A 16,155-nucleotide genomic window follows, 5' to 3' on the forward strand; every position below is an offset into this window, starting at 1 on the left:
CCTTGCCCTTAGAAACACTGTATTAAGCATGTTACAAATATGATGTATACTCTAAAAATCAGACACACCTAGAAATACACTTTGCCCCACAAATTTAATGATCACTTTATGTGCACACATATGAGAACAAACAAAGAGTCATATAAATCAGACGGCAAAGAGCCAAGAAATTTTCTATCTTGGAAATATCACCTTCTTTATTATGTCAAGATGACACCTGGTGGCATTCTGTATTGACACATATCATTGGCTAGTGATCTATTGTTGAAAAGATAGAAGCATTGTCCGACATGACAAATGTTCGTGACGACTGTACAGAATCCGATCACAGTCGAGTCTGACTGCCACGTGACCGTAGGTGAATTACTGTATGTCAATGTGACTTCCAAAGCTTGTCTTCTGAGCATTTTCTACAAGCTAGAAAATCAGAAAAATTTGCAATGGAATCTGGCATTAAAAAAAAAGGAAAAAAAAGGAAAAAAAAAACAACAACTCTTGGACTGCATGAGTGTTATGAGTGCTACTGTAAAAGTGGATATTTTCGCGCGAATAATTTTTCGCGCTTGGCTGGGTAAGAACAGTTTCGCATGTTTTAAATTCCGCGGAATCAAGACACTGAGTACTGGAACATATGGCAAGCAAAAATATTTGTGTGCTTTTATTTTCGCGCAAGTGTCTGGTTGCGCGAAATGCGCGAAAATTTCAACACCTCATAAATTTCCACTTTTACAGTAATTGGCACAGAAAATGCAAACAGTACACATTGTCCCTGGTACAGAAAGTGTTAAAGGACAAGTCCGTCTTTATATACATATGGACTTAGTGAATGCAGCAATATTAGTAGAACACATCAGTAAAATTTTTGGGAATATGGGACAATCCGTTCAAAAGTTATGAATTTTTAAAGTATCTGCGCAGTCACCGCTAGATGAGAAGGCTACTACAGTGTATGATGTTCCATCCATAGATCAATAAGGAAAATATAAAGAGAATTTCGCAAAATTTTATTTTTTTTTTGAACAAGCACAATTCCTCGACTCGTCACTGACGTATGTTAAGGGAAATAATTCTGAAAGAGGCACGTCAAGTGTTCTTCTATTAAGCAAGAAAAGTGAAATTATGTTGAATTTTCTTTATATTTTCTTTATATGGTTCTACACATGTGAAGTCACAAGCGGCTGTAGTAGTCTTTTTATCCAGCAGTGACTGGAGCAGAAACCTCAAAAATTCATAACTTTTGAATGGATTGTCTGATTTCCCTCAAACTCTCATTGATGCGTTCTATTAATATTGCTGCATTCACTCAATCCATATGTCTATGAGGGCGAACTTGTCCTTTAACCCGTTGAGGACGGTTTGATTTTACCACAACACGCATTTCCCATAGACGCTTGCCTGAGTATACTCCGGACTCGTCCTCAATGGGTTAAGAGTGGTACAGTCACACTTGTCATTAAAGGTGGCCTTAGTTTTGCGGAAGATTGCAAGGGGGTACAGACACACTTCCACTGGATGTGAGGAGTACTTTGAACTTTGTGATTTGGATTTATACAATGCATGACCTTATTTTACTTTTGTTTATTCATTTTATAAACTGGTACCAGTATACAAAGTTCACTGATCAGCAGCATCACGTCTGCAAGGATCAGTTTACAGAAGTTCAAATGATTTGATGCTTGATCTACAGAGGTAAAAATACAACCTTCCACAAATCTTTGATTCTGGCAGAGTTTGTGCTTGAAAACTGAGGCAGTATTCATGAAAGTAATTGTAGATTTAGATAATATCTCCCTCAAAAAACAAACAAACAAAAAAGTCCCCCCCCCCCAAAAAAAAAAAAAAAAAAAAAAAGACATAAAAAATAAAATCCTTATTGTATTCCAGAAAATGTTGTGGGTTTGACATATGGGGTGATCTTTTCTTGTTCTTTTTGGCTGAGTGCAAACTAATCTAAAGCACTTTCTCAGGTCACTGTAGTCAAGGCATGTATGACTTCAAAATTGACATTGGTTGGTCACAGAAGCAGCCTCCATTGCAAGGCCTGCATCATACAATTGGCAAAACAAAGTTTTAGAAACTTCATCCATAATATACTGGGACTCTGATTATGAGACAAACTACTATGTGTACACCAGAACTACAGAAAACTCTGGTGAAAACAAAGTAATTTTACTTCTCCCACAGTTTAAATTTCTCTGTAGTTCACTATTTATCAAATCAAATACCTGTTTTCAGCTTGCATCACTCATGTGACTGTTAACTAATTACCTATTGCCAAATGTCACTGCACTAAAATGCATTCATTCTCTCCAAGAGCATGAAGTTAAAATTTTATATGCACACACAAAGGCCTTCATTTCACCTCCTCATGTAGTTCCTACAAGCATGTTGCACACACATAGTAATAAATACATAAGTTAATTTGAATATTACATTACAATACATGAAATACACACATTGTAAAAGGAAGAAACTTACAAGTCACTTTGTGCAATACTTCATGATTCTCTATGAGGGACCTACTCATTCAGAGTTACCTACTAATCCCCTCAAAATATGTCTACTGAAATTCCCACAATTTTCATTTCCTCTTCCAGACGGAAGAGTTTGTATGGTTTGTTCTTCCATCCGGCTCTAATTCCTCACAAGGAACTGCCGAATACAACAAACTTAATCATCACAAGTCTTTCATGGTTGGGAAAGTGGATGATCGCAGTGGAAAGCAGCAGCCTACATTGTACATCACACAATAAGGATATTAAATTTGCAGTTGGTGTCCAAAGTTTCTGTCACTGTGGACAGGCACCATGCTGCAAGATTTGAGACGCTTTGAAAGACGGTGCTGTGTGATTCTCACCTTGTAGAGCCACTGGCTCCTGAGGAACTTGGTGTTGTTCTTGTTGCCGACAGGGAAACACTCATTGCTGGATGCTGTCCCGAGGTTGCGAGGAGGAGGGCTTCGGGGGACAACAACGTTTCAAACGAGACGCCCCCGACCAGGGGCATGGAAGCCGAGATGTTCTCCTCGTCTCCACGTAGCATGGAGGCTGCCGCCTCCTGTGTTTCCGCGACAACCAGCTCCCCAATGTTACTGGGTGAGGACTGCTGGCTGCCGCAGAGGCTCTCGATACTGATGGTGGCGGTGGCGGTGGGGCGGGGCTCCTGTGCAGGGTTGGCGTGGCTGGCAAGCTGGTTCAGGGTGATGGGTTGCGGCTGCACTTGGCTCTGCAGGATGGGGCCGAGTTGCTGGCGTGGCAGAGACACCTCATCGGCAACGCTAACCTGTGTTGTGAGAGGCATGACAACTTCTTGCAGCTGCACATTGACTTCTTCCACATTCACCAACTCTTCGTTGATACTCTGGTTGACCGCAGAGTGGACAGTGATTGGGAAGATAAATTGCGGGGTGTCTGAGCCCTTGCTCGGTTGCAGCGACACGTTGGTCTGCGAGCCAATGAATGGCTGCGAGTTTCCACTACTTCTTGACACGTTGGCAGTGGTCCCACTTCCGTTGAGCACAAGGGTACCAGGTTGCACCCCTGGAATAGCCTGGATGATTACCTGCTGTGCCTGCTGTTGTGTTTCTTTCACCTGCTTTGGCTGTTGCTGCGCGGGTATCCCCTGTGTTTGATTTGTGGCAGCCACAGCCGTGCTGTAGCTGGGTGGCTGGTTGGCAGTGCCCGACCCTTGGACCCCGCCACTGATGAGATGTTGCTGCAGCTGCTGGGCCACCATCTGGTTTTGTATCTCAACCAACAGCTGGAGATTATGTTGCAGCATTTTGGAGTCTACTGCCTCGAGCCCCGCACTAGTTGTTGTCAGCTGCTGTTGCTGAAGCTGTGGTAATTGTTGCTGCTGTTGTTGCTGCTGTTGAGGTTGCTCTTGATGGACTTGCTGCGACTGAACAGCAGGTTCCATGTTCACGCCAACCACGGCAGGAAGAGGTTGGATTGTGGGCTGTGTCTGGGCCACCACTGGACGAGACTGCTGACTAGTCGGCGTTATCGACTGTATCGATCCCTGCTGATAGACGGTGGTTGGCTGCAGTGTGATAGTGGCATGGTTCCCCTCTCTGGGCGCTGTCATGGTCTGCAAATGAAAATGGTGAACAAACACAGGCTGGTAATTTTAGATGCATACACTTTGTCCTTTTCTTTCTTTTGTGCATGTCATTGATATTATGCACAAATTGCACCTACAGCAGGGCTCGACACTAACGGTGACCAGGTGGCCCGGGGCCACCAAAAGCGCACATCGGGCCAAATTTGGTGGCCTGATCGGGCCACCAAAAAAGGTCGGATGTTTGCCTTTGGGCCACCAAAAATAAAAGTTAGTGTGGAGCCCTGCCTACAGTATTTAACTATGAAATAGATTTGGCCTCTCATAAATCCCATATACCATCATTATTACAGAAGAGGGCAAAATGAATACTACGGGCCAGTTAAATGACCAAAAAAAATATATACTAATTATCCCCCCAAAAAATTGTATAAATCTTTTTAACACTAAAAAAAAAGTTTTTAGTGTCAACCTTTGCTCACCACATAGGGATGGCACAAGATGTATTAATTTCTCTTATTGTACATCAACATGAAAAACTGAAATATTTTGGTCACTGAAGATATGAAACTATTTGTAATTCTAAAAAATCTTCCTAGTTTTATTATGTTTCAAACATAACTGATGCTGAGTTTTACTTCACTGTTACTACATCAAACAGTATTGCAACTTCTACTTATATTACTATATTTCTGATACCACTGCTAATACTACAGTGGTGGCAATTATGACTACAAATACTTCTATTACTAGCACTATCACTATTATGGCTAACTATACACAGCCCAGTCGCTGTACATGGTACGTCGCGACAGGGCTGTACGCGCGCGACCACCAATCACTAGGAGAGGCGACGTAATCGTACACGATAGCTTTGACTTTTGATACTTACGATCATTTTTGTCACCTCAAACTCATCGAGTATACTCTTCAATATTTACTCTACATCTGATGCTATATATATTCAAATGTACGTAATGAAACTTACCGAAATTGATCATCATATCTAGCATGTCCACACCGTACACAATCTTTCACGCCAGGCCAAGCTCAGATATCGGGTGGTCACGTGATGTGAATGCCCTTTCAAGCAGCGTACGCACGGTTACTAGTATAAGGTATACAGCTATAAACTGTACTGGGTTATTGTGTCGCAGACGCCAAGGTTTGTTCGACACTTTCAACGCACACGCGCTCGCTCTGGAGCACATCCGGTCACGCATGCGCATAAGTCAAGGCGCCATTTTGAATCCTGCAACGACGAAGCCCGGCGGTCAGGAATTGCGCCAGAAAGTGTCATTTATTTGTTCCACGGACTTATCGTAAGTGGTCTCCATGGACCCAGTGTGGCGAACTATTCTTCTGTAGCATTTAACGTGAGTAAAGTATTCTGTTTAAAGGAGAAAAGTATACATGTTCCTAAGTTTTGTAGTTGTGTTGAGGTTCCTCACTTCGAGGCTGCATGCCGTGCGTGTCAGACGCTGTTTTCGCATAGCGTAACAGTGTCTGGTCGGGCTATATTATGGCTATTATTACTACTACTATGACCATTACATCTACAACATGAATACTATCACAACTACTGCTACCACTACTTAACAACAACAACAACTACTACTAGTACTACTACTACTACTACTACTTCTATACATTGCAGCTACGACTATGACTCTCGCTACTACCACTACCACTGCCACTACTACTATTGCTGCTGCTGCTGCTACTACTAAGACTCAACTACTACTACTACTACTACTACTACGGATGTACTACTACTACTACTACTACCCCCACTACTACTACTACTACCACTACCACCACCACCACCACCACTACTGCTACTACTACTACCACTACCACCATCACCACTACTACTGCTACTGCTACTACTTCTACTACTACTACTACTACTTCTACTCTTTATTCTGCAAGTACCAACACTGATAAAGGATGGGTGGAGTATTGCTACCTGAGTGTGAAGACGTGGGCCACCAGAGGAAGTGGTGGCTACGGTCATTGCTGGCTTTGTCTTGCCCTGTGACCTCTGCTGGATGACCTTCTTCTGAGCCTCTACCAACGCCGTCTGTAATATCGAGACATGAGTGAAGGGACAGTGAGTGAAGATCGCTGTATCTGCCATTTGAATAATTGTATGGACCTTTCACTTACATTTTGAAGAAGTTCATTGATCTCAACAACTAAACATGGACTGATCTTTCACCCTCTCTGTACAAAGGAAATATCTACCCTTTCATTTCTATCCATACAACATGACTTGTATCTACATGTAATATGGCTTGTAACTAGAAATAACATAATGCTAAATTTAAGTGATCTTTGACCTTGCCAATTAACCCCGTAATTTCAATCTTTCTTACAAGGTAAAATTACTAGTGGACAATTGTAGCTGAAGTTATGGCTGGAAAATAGCACTGTGACCCAAAGTTAGCTTTCAGCTTGACCTTTGACCTATCATACCACTATCATGTTCATGCAATAATATTGAACTGATGTATAACCAGTCCACAAACTTACATCAATATCTGGACACACAGGTTGTACCCGGCTGAAGTAATGGCTGTAAATGACAGTCTATTATTTGCAAAAGTACAGTGACCTTTGACCTCAACCTTTAACCTTTCAAACACATTATCCTGTTGTGGAAGCTGTTTTAATCTACTCTTCCTCACTGCAAACTTCTTATTTTATCTCACAACTGGGCATTCCTAAATGGAGAAACAGCTGAAAAATGCCACTGGCAGCCAAGCTTCACTGGCTATTGACCTTTGACCTAAAGAAACTCTGTATGAAGGGGTGAAAAGCATCAAACCAGTAAAAGGTTCCAGTGATAGATAAAGCATTTAGAGGCCTGACCTGCTGCCTGATGTGGGTACGCCTAAGCTGGTGCTGGACCAACTGCTGCTCCACCATCCTAAGCTGCTGCCGCACCTGTTGCTGCTGCTCCTCCAGCTGCTGCTGCTGCCGCTTCAACTGGTCCTGCTGCTCCCTCAGCTGAGCCTGCACAAACACATGACCAGTAAGAGGGACATGTTACTGATCAAGCACGCACACAGAAACACACACTCGCATATCAATCCACAAACATGCACACACACAAACATAATGTGTTATTGATAAGTACGCACACAGAAACACACACTCGCATATTAATCCACATACATGCACACGCACAAACATATGTCATTGATAAGCACACACACAGAAACACACACTCCCATATCAATCCACTCACATACACACACACACAAACATAATAATGTAGTTAAATATATTTATACATAATTATATCATAAACATATTCAAATGCACACACACACACACATGCACATATATTTTTGAAAGCATTAAAGAAGAAATCCACCCCAAAAATAAATAAACTCCAAAAGAAAGAGAAAAATATTCCCTACGCTTTGTTTGCCAAGTGGCACTTATGTCTGGAAACTGCTTGTCAATGGAAAGAGATGACTCGATTCTCCTTATCCCTATGGTATCAGTATGTCCTCGCTGTTAGACTGAAGCACACAACTACACCTGAGTTGGCTTCCTAACCTGCAACTCTGTCAATCAGGGTGAATTGCTGAATAGTGATGTTAAGCTTGGCAAGTTACACTAAGTGTCAGAGCACATTAAGGGTCAAGTTGTACAGAACAGTGTTATGCATTGCAAGACGAAGAACAATAAAATCTTATTGTCAGTCAAAAAGTTTCCTGAATGGGATTGACGGTCAGACGATGGTAGACGTGATCATGTTGCATCTTCATTAAAAAAAAAGAAAGAATAAAATTGCAGAGAGCAATGAGCTCATTTTTGTACTCCAGGATTTCAAAATTCAGCATCCTCACATAACCTATTTATCATCATAGTAATTCTCCCATGAAAATCTCTGAGTGATTCCTGCCGTAAAGAATTTCTTGTACAACGTGTACATAACCAACAGAGTATGCCCTTCTGTACCCAAAAGTGCTAGAGATGATATTCTTCATTTTATTTCATATTGCCCAAAGTGCCTGGCTGATAACATTCACTAACAATTGCTACTCATGTGGCTTGAAACCACAAGTGCTGAATTCTACAATGGTGGTGTAAATGCAGTACAATGGATTATGTAAGTTTTGGTTGTTTAAATGCCTATTCAGACATACTGTGTATATCATAAGAGATCCACTAAAGAATATGCCCTGACACACATTATGTGCAAGGTACCTGTTTTGGCCCATGAACTCATATTCCTACCATGGATCTGAGTTTTGCTAAGTTCGGGAATTTGGCCAGAGGAATCACTATTAATGACATGTTTTCATGTGTGTGTGTGTGTGTGTGTGTGTGTGTGTGTGCTCTACTGTGAGCTCTTACATGGAGATCGCAAAAGAGGTGCACTGATTACAAAGATACACTGAAAAGCAACCTAAATGAATTCCACATTGCATCTGACACCTTTGAGAATGTCACAATAAATGGACTCGAGGCAACATGTTTGGAAATGGTCAGAGGCTTTCCAAAGAAACTGACTGTCTGTACTGGAAGAGAAAAGGCAACTGAGGCATGCCTCTGCTGACGTTGATATCTGGACCTGCAATATCTGTGAGCATTGCTGCAAATCCCGCATTGGCCTCCTCAGTCTTAGCAAGACACATGACACATGATTGACTTATCGACACCAACTTTACCAAACTGAAATTGACTGATTGAAGATGTCACACTCGTCATCAAGCCACAGGAGACAGTGTGTGGGAGAGCACGGAATGACATACATAAAAATGGGCAGGAAAAGGACCTTCAGAGGTGACTTTGGTCCATCCATTAAACATACCACTGTCATCAAGCTGGCTTGACCCTGCCCTCCTCCTCCGCCCTCGCCTGCCACGCCTCCCGGCCCCACCGTCTCCTCCCCATCCCCCAGGAGGCAGGTCTTGCGCCTTGGGTGGTTCTTCCAGTAGGTGCGTAGCCCGTGCTGCGGGGGCTCCCTGTCACCCCCCGTCTTCCACATCTGCTCTTTTACCCTGGCGATGGTGGTGAAGCTGCTTCCAGTCACCATGGCGATGAACTTGGGGCAGTTTGAACTCTGGCCTACGGAGGGGACCACGAGTGAGGTTAGGCATCAAGAACCACAAAATCAGAGTGATATCTATATATATAATAACAGGACTTTTACAGTTATAGAAGAAGACTTATAGCACACATGAAGTGATAGATTTAAATTTTTAAACAATATCATTATCACAACATGAGTCAGCAAACTCTTGTCATGTGAGAATAAAAAGGCTGAGCGCATTGCTCTTCATCGAAAATGCACCTCAACATAGTGCTATGTCTATTTTTTTTATTTTTTTTTTGTGGTGCTATTATTTTGCAACCAAAGATATTCTACAGCGAAAATGGTATTGGGCTATCTTATAAGACTGACAATATCTTTATCATTGACATTCTCTTTTTCTTCCACAAAATACATGATTAACTCTATCAGTTATCAAGTTTTCAAATGAACGGCATGATGCAACTGGTTATACATTGTATGTGACGCAGACACGACACACACTTATTGGTAACATCCATCCCAGCAAGAGGTGGTCTTTCCTGGAGGCAACGAACTGAAAAGCTTCCTAGAAGGTGTTGACCCCCATATGACCTCAATGCCTCAGCCAATCACACACACACACACCTTCAAGCAAAATGTGTGCATTCATTTTAATAGCAATCCCAAGGATTATTTCTGTCTATACCTGATGGTGTCAGCATCTCAGCTAGGACCTTCCTGGCCTCCGCCTGACCCGAGATGGCTCTCTCTCTCCATTGCTTCAGCAGCAAGCCATGTGTCTTGGCCATCTGTCATAAAGAGTATAGCAGAAACTCGATATAAAGAGATTTGTTGTACCAAAATACTTGATATAACAAACTAGTTTTTGGGGTCCCAATGAATTCATTTCTTTTGCTTGTTATTGTTTATTGACTATGATATTACAAAATATCTGACATAAATTGAGAACAAATTGTCTTGGTCCCAAGGATCTCGTTATACTGAATTTCCACTGTAGCAAATATCATAGCTATGGTCTAACGAATGAAAGACGGCAGTGAATTGCTTATCATGCACATCGCTCATCGGAAGTGATTCATTTTAAACTCCATAGCTGGTCATAAGATATAAAGACATGATAATAACCATAACAACAAACAAATAATAACAAATATGAATAAAAGTAATGGTAATAATGATAATAATATTACTAAGAACATGATGTGATAAAAATAATGATAAATACGTAGTAGCAACAATACTTACAATCATAATCACAATGACAGGAATAATAACAATTATCTTCTTCATTATTATTCTTATCTTCATCATCCTCCTCATCATTATCATTATCATTATTATCATTTCTGTTATCATTACTATGATAATGGATGCCTTGGCAGAGTGTAAACGGCCTGGTGGCATCTTTCTCAAATCCATTTATCTCATTTTCTACCCTCCTAATTCATCTTTGTCGACTGCCATGACCATGACAAGACATGAGACCTCATGTATTCTCATCTTCACAATCTCATGAGAGTTCACGTAGTTCATCCTTCACACAGACAGCCTCTGCTCAGTTGCGTGCTCACCAAGACACATTTCTCCTCGCAGCACGTCTGCTCTGGAAGAGTGTCGATGTCCATCAACTTGCCGAGGGCCGCCTGCCCCTTGGTGCGCTCCAGCCGCTGGGTGCCGGTTCAGGGGGTCGGTCTTGAGTCGCTTGTGCAGGAAGTTGTTGGAGTAGTGCAGGATCCGCTGCGTGGCACGCTCACACATGCGAAGGTCACCGCGGAGCACCTTGCGGGTCGACAGGACGAAGTCCTCATATTCCTTTGACTTGCGGTGTCCATTGCCAAGGCCAACTTTTCTTTGACTACACGAGGTGAAATTACAAAATAGACGAATGCAGAGCATAGGGGAACGGACATTTTAATCCTGTCAAGGTAACAGACCCATTTTGCAAATTGTAACAACCTCACCTCCTTTTAGAAACAGAAATCTTAAAAAGATCCTTTAGCAACAATTTCTAAAAATGTTTAAAAACATGAAACCATGATTATTAAACCACTCGCTCCCTTCTCCTGTCAAAAGTAAATCATGGGTTCAATACACACCAAAAGAAACACAAGCATTGTGAAATGATCCAAGAAGTCTGCTTCAGGCAGTATGGATACTGTTATATTAAATGGGTTAGTCAAATACCGGTTAATGATTGGCTAAACAGAGTCATGTGATAGAGATACATTCGTTATTTTCGCCCATGGGCGAACATTCTTGGTAATGTTCTCCCATGGGAGAACATTTCACGTAACAAATGACAGAAGATGGACCGGCAACCCCCCCCGCATAGTGAATTAGGCTCTGCGCGATCAAGCGATCGAGTGCGTTGTGCTCTGCATGATGCATGCTGGTGGTTGCAAAGATCGTACACTGTATGTAACTACAGCCCAGTCGCTGCGTAGCGCACTGTGTATTAACAGCGTCTGGTCGGGCTACGCTAACTACGCGTAAGTACACTGAATCTCCACGATCTTTGGTGGTTGACGTTGACATATTTGACTAACCCATATAATACAAGAGACCCGCGGGTCACGCGCTCACCTGAGTTTCGCAATTTCACCTTCCATGCATTCTTGCACACTCTTACCTGAGAACATTGGAAACTTAGGTCTGCATATGGATCCCCCTCAACTCCCGGGGGGGGGGGGGGGGGGGGTGGGCAGCCCTGGATTTGCAATGAACAAACTTGGAACTAAAGTCATCAATGTACAAACTCATGGTATTAACATTGCTTTATCATTTCTGGTTCTAGAGCAGATTTTGAATATTCCTTAATGTGGGGGGGGGGGGGGGTGGGACCCCTAGGGCCCCTCAAGAGGGACATGGCGCCCATTTGAAGGAATTGAGATTCTATAACCATAGGGATGCATCATGCTACCTGCTAAGTTTGGTCAAATTCATCATGAGGTTTTCAAGAAGAAGATGAACATGTACAATTCAGGCTCCATTACAACTGTACGACTTCTCCCCATCCCTCTCCTGGGTCCCAAGGGGGGGGGGGGGGGGGCACCCCTGATTTTGCAACCCCATGAACAAACTTGAGACTACAGTCATCAATGTACTAACTCATAGTATCATCTAAGCCCTATCACTTCTGGTTCTAGAGAAGATTTTTAAAGGTTCCTTGATTTTAGGGGTTTGGGCCCCTTGGGGACCCCCCAGGTGGGCCATGGTGCCCATTTGAACAAATTGAGATACTATCCCCCTAGGGATGCTAACTACCAAGTTTGGTGAAAATCAGACATGGCGATCTCAAGGTAAAGATGAAAATGCACAATTTAGGCCCCATTTGGACCCCTTCCCACCCCCCTCCCCTGAGTCCCAAGGGGGGCACCCCTGATTCCCCCATGAACAAACTTGAAACTACAGTCATCAATGTACTTACTCATAGTATCAATTAAGCCCTATCACTTCTGGTTCTAGAGAAGAAGATTTTTAAAGATTCCTTAATTTTAGTGTGTTTGGGCCCCCCTGGGGCCCCCCAGGTGGGCCATGGTGCCCATTTGAAGAAATTGAGATCCTATCCCCCTAGCGATGCTACCTGCCAAGTTTGGTGAAAATCGGTCACGGGGTTCTCAAGAAGAAGATGAAAATGTAAAAAGTTTACGCACGACGGACGACGCACGACGGACGACGCACGACGGACGCACGCCACGGACGCGCACGACGCAGCCACGACGGACGCCGGACGAAGAGCGATCGCAATAGCTCACTTGAGCCTTCGGCTCAGGTGAGCTAATAACAGATGATGACTTTTGTTGTCGGGAACATGTACCAAACGTTCCACCCTCATGGTTTGAAATGCTATTTCGGGAGGCTATAAGTCCCTCGACTTCGTCTCGGGACTTATAACCTCCCTCAATAGCATTTCAAACCCTTCGGGTGGAACATTCGGTATGTTCCCTCCCCTGCCAGTCATCATCTATGTAATAATGTGCATTTCATTTGGCCATTGCTCAGGGCAATATCCATTGGCCCGAATTCATGAGTGTGGTACAATTGAAACCATGGTTTTAACCATGGACAATTTATATGGAGCGTCAAGTGTCGCATGGCCTATTTCGTTACAAAGTCAGTCATTTCACCAACGAAATGTTCACTTCGTTAATGAAATGTTGTCATTTCGGTACGACGAAATGACTGATTTTGTAACGAGGGGGGGGGGGAATTATATCAATAATGCAATTAAATTTACACCTCAAAACATTGGCTCTTGTAAAATACATAACACAGATCATTTATGTAAGTAACTGCTGGTTTCACTATTTGAATAATACGAGGAATCAATCAAATTGTTCACAGGCAGTAAAATATGTGTAATTTGGCAGATCTTGATTGACATTATTCACTTGAAATATAAATTATAGAAAAATATCAAAATACTTCTCTTCTTTCAAAGAAATTTGACAAGCATACATACCCTTTTCCTTTACTCAAAACTTCTTCACGATTGTAAAATTCTTCTCTCTCAGCTGCTTGGCATTTTTCAGTATACTTAAGAGGCGCAGAGCTCGTTTCTTTGACTGTTCCCCATCTCCTGTGGGAGCCATGATAAAAAAAAAAAAAAAAAATTAGAAGACTTTAAACACGCATGAAACGTGACTAACATATATCATCATTCAGCACCTGCACTAAAGTTGTCCTATTTCAAAATTTTTAGTCACACACTTGGTTAACCTTCATATGTCATTTAAAAAAAAAGTCACAGCCATGTCTGAGATAAATGGCAGATTTGATCCATCTTTCAAACATGCCTACATATATTACTTCATGTGGGTTTTGCTCTTCCCTTAGGCTTATCCCTCTCCCCTCTCAGCACTTTACATTATCATTTGACATTTTATGTGCTAAACACTTTGCTCATTTAACTTGTTGAAGACTAATTCAGAGTATACTCAGGGTGTCTATGAAAAATGTGTGTTATAGCAAAATCAGTACGTCCTCAATGGGTTAAACCTGACCAACCTTTTCATCAGTATTCAGGTATCCCTCCAATTTGACCAAATTGTAAAGTTAGCAGGCCATTCAAGCAATGGCGTAGCCAGGATTTCATCTTAGGGGGGGGGGGGGGGCGGTTAGTCTTGGAGGGAGCGAAGCGACCGAGCCCGAGCGAGCGGAGAGAGCGAGGGGGGGGTGGGAGGGGGTTTCCCCCCTGTCGCGGTAAGAACTTTTTTGCATTTGGATGTTGTAAATGATGCAATTTGATGTATGTTTTTGCGTGTTTTATCGACGTGAAACAGTCCCACTTGATTATGGTAGCAGTTTATTTTTATGTAGATTATTATTGAACAATTTGCCTATAAAATGGTATCATTTAGATACACTTCTTGTATTAATTCTTTTCACTGAATATCATGAACGCGACTGGACCCGGGCAAGCGGGGCGAGCGGAGCGAGCGAGGGAATAGGGGAGGGTGTGGGGGTAAGAACTTTTTGCATTTTGATGTTGCAAATGGTGCAATTTGATGCATGTTTTTGCGCGTTTTATCGACGTGAAACATTCCCCTTTTTTAAGGTAGCAGTATATTTTAGTGTAGATTATTGTTGAACAATTTGCCTATAAAATGGTCTAATTTAGATACACTTCTTGTATTAATTCTTTTCCCTGAATATCATGAACGCGACTGAAACCGAGCGAGCGGAGAAGCGAGGGGGAGGGTGTGGGAGGGGGGTGTCCCCCCTCCCACGGTAAGAACTTTTTGCATTTTGATGTTGCAAATGGTGCAATTTGATGCATGTTTTTGCGCATTTTATCTACGTGAAACAGTCCACTTGTTTAAGGTAGCAGTATATTTTAGTGTAGATTATTGAACAATTTGCCTATAAATATGGTATAATTCCAATACACTTTCTTGTATTAATTCTTTTCACTGAATATCATGAACGCGGCTGAACCCGAGCAAGCGGAGCGAGCGAGGGGGTAGGGGAGAGGGGTTTCCCCCCTCCCACAGTGAGAACTTTTTACATTTTGATTTGCAAATGGTGCAATTTGATGCATGTTTTTGCGCGTTTATCGACGTGAAACAGTCCCACTTGTTTAAGGTAGCAGTATATTTTAGTGTAGATTATTATTGAACAATTTGCCTATAAAATGATATAATTTAGATACACTTCTGTATTAATTCTTTTCCCTGAATATCACGAACTCGACTGAACCCGAGCGAGCGGAGCGAGCGAGGGGGTAGGGTAGGGTGTGGGGGGGGGGGGGGCCCTCCCACGGTGAGAACTTTTTGCATTTTGATGTTGCAAATGTGCAATTTGATGCATGTTTTTGCGTGTTTTAATGAGTTGAAACAGTCCCACTTGTTTAAGGTTGCAGTATATTTTAGTGTAGATTATTATTGAACAATTTGCCTATAAAACAGTATAATTTAAACTCACTAGCCTTCTTGTATTAATTCTTACACTGAATATCATGAACGCTGTCTGTTCAGCAATCAAACAGAAAAAGCATGCACACGAGGGTGTAGATAGGGGCATATCCCCTCCCACACGAAGGTGATTTTGCGTTTTCAGACCTGAAATTCAGGGATCTTGTGCAAATTTTTGGTGCAACACTTTTTCATCGAAGTGTTAAAATCACGGAATTTAGCTCTTTTTCCGAATGTGCACCATCTGTGCGTATGTATAAAGTCTAGTGAGGTAGAACTTAGGGGAAGGGGGATTCCCCCTCCCCGCCGGAGCTTTTGCGTTTTTAGAATTGAAATAAAGCGATCTTGGTATAGCCACAGTCTACTTCTTTGCATGGCGGGGGGGGGGGGGGGGGGGCGAGCAGGGAGAAGGCATGGGCGAGTGTTATCTCCACTCTTCCCTTCCGATAGAGCTTTTATCTTTTTAAGGTTGAAATTGAGATATCTCGTATACGCATAATACGCATATTAAGATGAAATCAACATTTGGGTATTCACAAAAAAAAAAAAAAAAACTGATGGGGGGGGGGCTGAGGGAGGAAAGGGTCGATTAAAAGGGGAAATTCCCTTAATATACATGAGGGAACC

General features: G+C 42.4%; 1 pseudogene; it reads right to left on the minus strand.

Moving 5' to 3' along the window:
• Positions 1 to 184: 184 nt before the first annotated feature.
• LOC140240507 (uncharacterized) lies at positions 185 to 13,707 on the minus strand (annotated as a pseudogene).
• Positions 13,708 to 16,155: the final 2,448 nt, after the last annotated feature.

The sequence above is a fragment of the Diadema setosum genome, chromosome 17 (genome assembly GCF_964275005.1).
Source record: "Diadema setosum chromosome 17, eeDiaSeto1, whole genome shotgun sequence".
Classification (NCBI taxonomy): Eukaryota; Metazoa; Echinodermata; class Echinoidea; order Diadematoida; family Diadematidae; genus Diadema; species Diadema setosum.